We start from the raw sequence: 7407 nt of genomic DNA, 5'->3' as shown, positions 1-7407 counted from the left end.
AAAAACTAAAACTAGACCCATCTCTATCACCATGTACTAAACTAAAATCTAAATGGATCCAGATCTGAATATTAAAACAGAAATACTAAATCTGTTGGAAGACAAATTAGGCAAAAATCTTGAAGACATAGGGGTAGGTAAAGAATTCATGAACAGGAACCAAACCACATGGGAAATACTTCCCAGAATCAATAACTGGGATCACATCTTATTAAAACGTTTCTGCATGTTAAAATAAATCTCCAGCATAGTGAAAAGAAAACCCACAAACTGGGAAAAAAATCTTAGTGAACCATATCCCTCAGCAAAGGACTTGTGTCTAAAACATAAAGAATTGATAAAATCAGATCCCCAAAATTCAAAGACCCAATCCAAAAATGGGCATCTGAACTGAACACACGGTTCTCAGATGAAGAAATACAAATGGAAAATAAACACATGAAAAAATATTCATCATCATTGGTCATTAGAGAAATGCAAATTAAAACAATACTGAGATGCCATCCAGAAAGAATGGCCAGGATCAAGAAAACTACCAACAACAAATGCTGGAGAGGCTGTGGGGAAAAAGGAACTCTCCTGCACTGTTGGTGGGAGTGTAGACTGGTGCAACCATGGTTGAGATCAGTCTGCAGATTCCTCAAAAAGCTGGGATTGGAAGTCCCATTTGACCCAGCTATTCAACTTCTAGGCATATTTCCCGAAGAACTGAAAACATCATACCACTGTGATATATGTGCACCCATGTTTATAGCAGCACAATTTGTAAGAGCCAGATCTTGTAAACAGCCTAAGTGTCCATCAACTGAGGAATGGATAAAAAAGTTGTGGTATTTTTATACAATGGAGTACTACTCAGCTATAAAGAATGATCACATTGAGATATTTATAAATGGACGCAACTCGAGACCATACTCATAAGCAAAATAAATCAAACTCACATGTATAAGACTATATAGTCTCCCTAGGTAAGAAATGGTAAGAGTACATCAGAGTTTACGGTAATCATGATTCCCCATTACATTGCTTTGAAGCCTTATAACATTTGCATTCATTAGTTGGAATGGTTTTATCCTGGTTTGTTTGATTTTATTGCCTGTGATAGTATGAACAGCTATTTCAAAGAAAACAAGACATCATAATAGTCAGTGCTACTTAATATCATCTTACTCTGAAGTCCTACCATGCTTTTGTTCTTCTGTTTCCATTGGTTCTATCATATTGTATCTTATTGGATTTTATTATGTGTGATAGTGTAAACAAATTTTCTATGGAAAATGAGATAATATAGTAGCCATTGTTTGTTCTCTGTTATTTGGTTCTGAATGCCCTGTAATACTTTCATTCTCTTGAATGGTTTTATACTGTTTTGTTATGTTTGATACTATTGTATATGAAGTTGTGCTTAACTGTTTCTAAGAGAGAGACATTATGGTAGTTACTCTTAATATGGGCTGTCTTATGGTGAAGTACTATGTTGCTTACATTGTTTTGTTCTGATCGGCTTTGTTATGTCCTCTTTTGCCTTAATCTCTTTAAAATAAAAAAGAAAATTACTGAAGATTGTTAAGTACACAAACACTTTGCAAATAATGGCTCTTTCTCTTTCTCTTTCTTGCTGTGGGTTTTATGTGTTGATTTTCTTTTCCTGCCCCACCACATCAGCTATGCACTGAAGTCCTCATTTGTGCCCAGATTTTGGCATCCCAGGAGATTGGCAACTGAACTAAGGTTTGCCATGAAGCAGGATGTTGACTGCTGGTTTTTGGCAGATGTCCTTAACTGGGTGACAGAAGCTCTTTTTAAAAAATTTTTATTTAAGGAGAAAAAGAAAAAAAAAGCAGAGAAAGGGTACAAGTTATACAGATTTACAGAAAAAAATAAACAGTAGGAAATCACTAGTTAATGGATTACATTTTGTCATCTTAGAAATAATTGTTCAAGTACAAAATTAAAGCTTATAAAGTGGACATTCCAACAGAGACTGCAAACAGTTCTGTTCAATGATCCAACAAAACTCAGTAATATCATTATCTATCTTATACACTTAAATATACATGCAGTTATATCATTTAGAGCACTTTCTTTTCCTCTCTTTTGTACAATGACGATTACACATTTTGAATTTTGTTGCTCCCACAGTTCTTATTACTTCTTTGGAAGAGAGTAGAACCAAATGTGACATAACAGAACAGTCAGTCAAATCAAAAGGGTGGACGTAATAGATAATGTAAAAGCATAATACTAGGTGATCAACAATGGTTACCATAATGCCTCCCGCTATCTCTAATAGAATTGTCTATATCATTAGTTATAATAAAATTGAACAAAACAGTAAAGAACAAAACCAACAAAACCAAAACATTGGAGACATTATAGGTCTTCAAAAGTAGATAATAGTCAACCAGAATGGGCATCATAATGAATCCCACTATCTTCACAGCTGTTGCCTAAACTTTCAAACCTGGTACTATCAAGCAAAACAGAATAGAGGAACGTCAGTCAGAAACAAGATGGTGAGAGCAATACAGGGCTTTAAATCAAGATAATGGAAAGTCAAAGTGGGTTACTATAATATATCTTGCTATTTTAAAATTTATTTTTACCTTAATTAAAAGGATAAAAAAGTAAATAATAAAATGGAGATTGAGATAAAAGAGGGCATAACAGCAAATCAGCGCAGATCAAAACATAACCATTTAAGCAAAATAGTGTTTCACCACAAGATTATCCTGACATAAAAGTAGTTACCATATTGTCTCTTTCTTTGAAATCTTTGAGTATAACTTCGCATACTGTAGCATCAAATATATCAAAACAATGTAAAACCATTTAAGAGAATGACAGTATTACAGGGTATTTAAATCAACTAACAGAAAATGAACAATGGTTTCTGTATAATCTCTTTGTCTATAAAAGGTTTTGCTTATACTATCATATATAATAAAATCCAATAAGATACCACCTGTTTAGACCAATGGAGACAGAAGAACAAAAGCTTGATGAGACTTCAAAAGTGACAGAAGCTCTTGATCTTTCTGGTTCACTAACAGCTTTATCATTAAGTGTCCACTGAACTTTTCCAACAACTGCCTTATGGATTTATCCCTTTCTTCTGCTAGTGGAGATGTATGTTTCCTCCGGAGAAAGGTTTTTACGTGCATGTACAGTTTCTTTAATAGGCACAAGATGAAGGACATGTAGGTTCAGTGTTCTGTATTGGCAATCAGGATCTCATCAGGACCTGAACTCACAAGAGAAGTTGTAAGTTGCTGGTATGGATGGCTCAGCAAGTGCAGGGATCTTACAGCATTTGTTGCACCAGAAAGAAAAGAGCATTTGAGGATCAATGAGGACTCAGTGTGAAAAGGACACCATCAATCACTTCTATGACACTTGGAGCATCTGGAAGACCCTCAGGTGTTGATGTACATGTAATCTATGTGTCTACACATCTATGGCATGCAAGAGAGAAGGCTGTGGAGCTAAGCTCAACTGTTATGTGATCTCTTTGCGTATCAGTGGTAAAAAGGGAGAAACAAAGCTGTGTCCTGACTTTTTTTTGCAGATAGACAATGTCAGCATAATTAAACAGCATGAGGAAAGACTCACTGCAGAAAGGCATGTAGGCCAATCAGTACAGCAGAGTGACAGGCTACCAGTTACCCTTCCAGCTTGATTGAAAGGACCAAGATGGCCACTGCTGGGTCTGGACTCTTGGTTGGTACTAAAGGGAGAGGAGGATGCAAAGTCTGTGAGGGCAGATGTAGATCTCAGCCTCCTACAAGGCTGCCCATGCTGGTGTGACCTTGAATGACTTCCTTGCCTAGGACCCAGCCTAGCTGGAAAGGTCACCCAAGATATCACGGATGAAGGGAGGTAGCTCCAAAGGAGAGAACCTGTGGACCAGGGAGGCTAGAAACAGACAACCAGTGTCCCCCACAAGCCACAGCCACTGTGAATCTGGTGACTTCATCAGATTGGAAGTGTGGCATGACTGGGAAAACTTGCTGTTTGAGGGATTTTTGGACAGCAAGAAAATATGAACAACAGACTAGATTTTTGCTATGTTAAGGGCTCATTGAAACTTCTATTGAGGCTGATAAACCTATGTTGGCTGCACAAGGCAATATTCTTATGTTTAAAGGAAGAGTGCTGAACAGCAACAAAGCCACGCATGGTGGATGAGTACCATCTGCATGTGCAGCCTTCCTCCCGGACTGCTGCTGTGGCCTCTGTGGGGGCATGAGTATCCCACCCAGGCCTGGGTGCCTCAGCGATGAGGTCTGAGTGCCCTGAAAGGGTCTGACCTGCTGTCCTCCCAACACCCAAGAAGCTTAAACCACAGCTCTGAGCAGGAGACCTGGTCTGATCCAGCCATGCTGTCTCTGCATTTTCCCTGGTGAATGTCCATGTTCCCAGCAGAGCGCTGAACTTTTGGATGCTTCGGTGGTTTCCTCCTAGGGCTGGGGCTGCCCTGAGCCCCAGACATGTCTGGATAGGGGATGCAATGCCCTCTTTTTTTTCTCATAGCTGCGGGGTGGTGTCTGGAGAGCCCCAGAGAACAGGGATGTGACCCTGCTCACCCTGTGCAGTTGCTTGCAGCTTCTCTCCAGAGCTAAGTATATCTCAGCCATGAGAGATGAGCAGTGTGTGATTTCAAGGTGATATTAAACGACAACTGTTTTGAATTTGGCAAAAATTTAATGAGTATTATGGAAGCTCTTGAAAAGATTTAGTGGAACGAACAGATGTTAGACTGGCATCTAATTACATATGGTTAGTGATGTTTGTTTTAGAGGGGATAGATTATAGAGAAGCCAGATGTTAAAGCTGTGTCTAGATGTCCCCCCAAACCTCATGCAGTCATAGGTGGGGCTTTTTCAGTGGTGGCAGGATCTAGTGTGTGTGATGTTGGAATTGACTCGTAGTAGAATGCTAAGCTCAAGGGCACTAGGATTAAGGTATGAGTGCTGCCCATTTTAAGTAGCCTGGAAAAGATATAAGGCTTTGTGATAATACCCTTGGTTGCTTTGCTACCTTTTGCCTGACACAAACTGACTCTCCTCTGTAATGCCATTCTGCCTTGGAGCCAGCAGATTATGGAATGAAACCTCTACAAACCATGAGCTAAATAAACCTCCTCTCCATTAACGTTGAATATCTGACATTTTGTCTCAATAATGAGAAAAGTAACTAAGGGGCCAGAGAAGTGTACCTGACTATGTGGTTTAGGAGCCCTTGGAATTGGCTTATGAGAAAGGGAAGGGTTAGGAAAAGTTCAGAAATGCCAGGTGAAAAAGTACAGCTGGAACACCTTAGCTTGTACTTGTTGGGAGATTCTGGTCAGAGCTCAAAAGACCAAAAGGATGATAGAAATCCTGCTAGTAAAAGTCAGGCTTGAGAGGTTTCTGCTGGGAAGGACTGCATTGGCTATTAGACTACAGACAATGTGTGTTATGGCTTGGTAGAAAGTTTATCTGCATTATGCCTGTGGCCAGATACTTTGCCTGACAGTGAGATTAAAGATGGTAGACTAATTAATCTGGGAAAAGAAATTTCAAGGCAATATAACATTGAGGTGGTAGCATGGCTACTGTTGGAGTTTTTAGCTAGATTTATGTTAGAATCAAGCCAAAGAACCAAGCAGAATGATTTAAAAACAGTTTGAATTTGTCCAGTAAGGAAGCTCCAGTAAAAATATAGACTGCAAAGATAGAGCAGAGGACATCCTGATTTTGAGAACGAATGCAAGAAAAGAAAAGAAAGAAAAGATGGCCTGAGGGCATCACAAGAAGTAGCAGGATTCCACTTTTTGCAGCCTCAAAATTGCAAGAGTGAAAGACTGTTGTAAGACAAGATCCCCAGAATACCATGTTCCACAATTGGAAAGTTGTTCTTGGGGATTTGGTTCATAGGTGTTCAAACCCAATAGCCAACAGAGAAGGAAGTCTGGCTATTGTTCCACAGACCTTAGTATATCATCTATGTGGTGCTGGTTTTAGGTGTATGCAGAATGCAAGAGTTGTGGGGTCAGAAAGACTTCTATTCAGAATTCAAAAGAAGGCCTGAGAGGCCAGGTATGTGCCCCTAAGAGGGCAGTGTGTAAAGCTGTGTGTGAAGTAATTTAACGACAACCTAGCAAACTATATAATAATTCTCTGTATTGTACTTTAAATTTCAGCAGAGAAATATGTTTAGGTATTTTTTTTTATTTTTTAAAATGAATTTTATTGGCACATTTTAGATATACATAATGATCACAGTTATCATAGGGAATTTGTACTTGTACATGATATATCTTTTTTTTAAAATTTTATTTAAGGAGAAAAAAAAGCAGAGAAAGGGTACAAGTTATACAGATGTACAGAAAAAAATAAACAGTAGGAAATCACTAGTTAATGGATTACATATTGTCATCTTAGAAATAATTGTTCAAGTCACAAAATTAAAGCTTGTAAAGTGGACATTCCAACAATGATACTGCAAACAGTTCTGTTCAGTGATCCAATAAAACTCAGTTATATCATTTTCTATCTTATACACTTAAATATACATGCAGTTATATCATTTAGAGCACTTTCTTTTCCTCTCTTTTGTACAATGACTATTACACATTTTGGGTTTTATTGCTCCCACGGTTCTTATTACTTTTTTGGAAGAGAGTAAAACCAAATGTGACATAACGGAACAGAGTCGGTCAAATCAAAAGGGTGGACATAATAGATAATGTAAAAACATAATACAAGGTTATCAACAATGGTTACCATAATGCCTCCCACTATTTCTAATAGAATTGCCTAGATCATCAGTTATAATAAAATTGAACAAAACAGTAAAGAACAAAACCGACAAAACCAAAACATTGGAGACATTGTAGGTCTTCAAAAGTAGATAAAAGTCATCGAGAATGGGTGTCATAATGAATCTCACTATCTTCACAGCTGTTGCCTAAACTTTCGAACCTGGTACTATCCAGCCAAACAGAATAGGGGGACATCAGTCAAAAACAAGACGGTGAGAGTAATATAGGGCTTCAAATCAAGATAATGGAAAGTCAAAGTGTGTTACTATAATATATCCTGCTATTTTTATTTATTTTCCCTTAATTAAAAGGATAAAAATAAAAAAGTAAATAATGGAGTGGAGATTGAGATAAAAGAGGGCATAACAGCAAAACATAACCATTTAAGCAGAATAGTGTTTCACCACAAGATAATCCTGACATAAAAGTAGTTACCATATTGTCTCTTTCCCTGAAATCCTTGAGTACAACTTCGTATACTGTAGCATCAAAACAATGTAAAACCATTTAAGAGAATGACAGCATTACAGAGTATTTAGAATCGACTAACAGAAAATGAACAATGGTTTCTGTATAATCTCCTTGTCTTTAAAAGTTTTTGC

Source organism: Cavia porcellus, unplaced genomic scaffold, assembly GCF_034190915.1.
Source record: "Cavia porcellus strain 051 isolate PalLab524CR breed Dunkin Hartley unplaced genomic scaffold, mCavPor4.1 scaffold_26, whole genome shotgun sequence".
In the NCBI taxonomy this organism is placed as follows: domain Eukaryota; kingdom Metazoa; phylum Chordata; class Mammalia; order Rodentia; family Caviidae; genus Cavia; species Cavia porcellus.
This window is presented reverse-complemented; position numbering follows the sequence as displayed.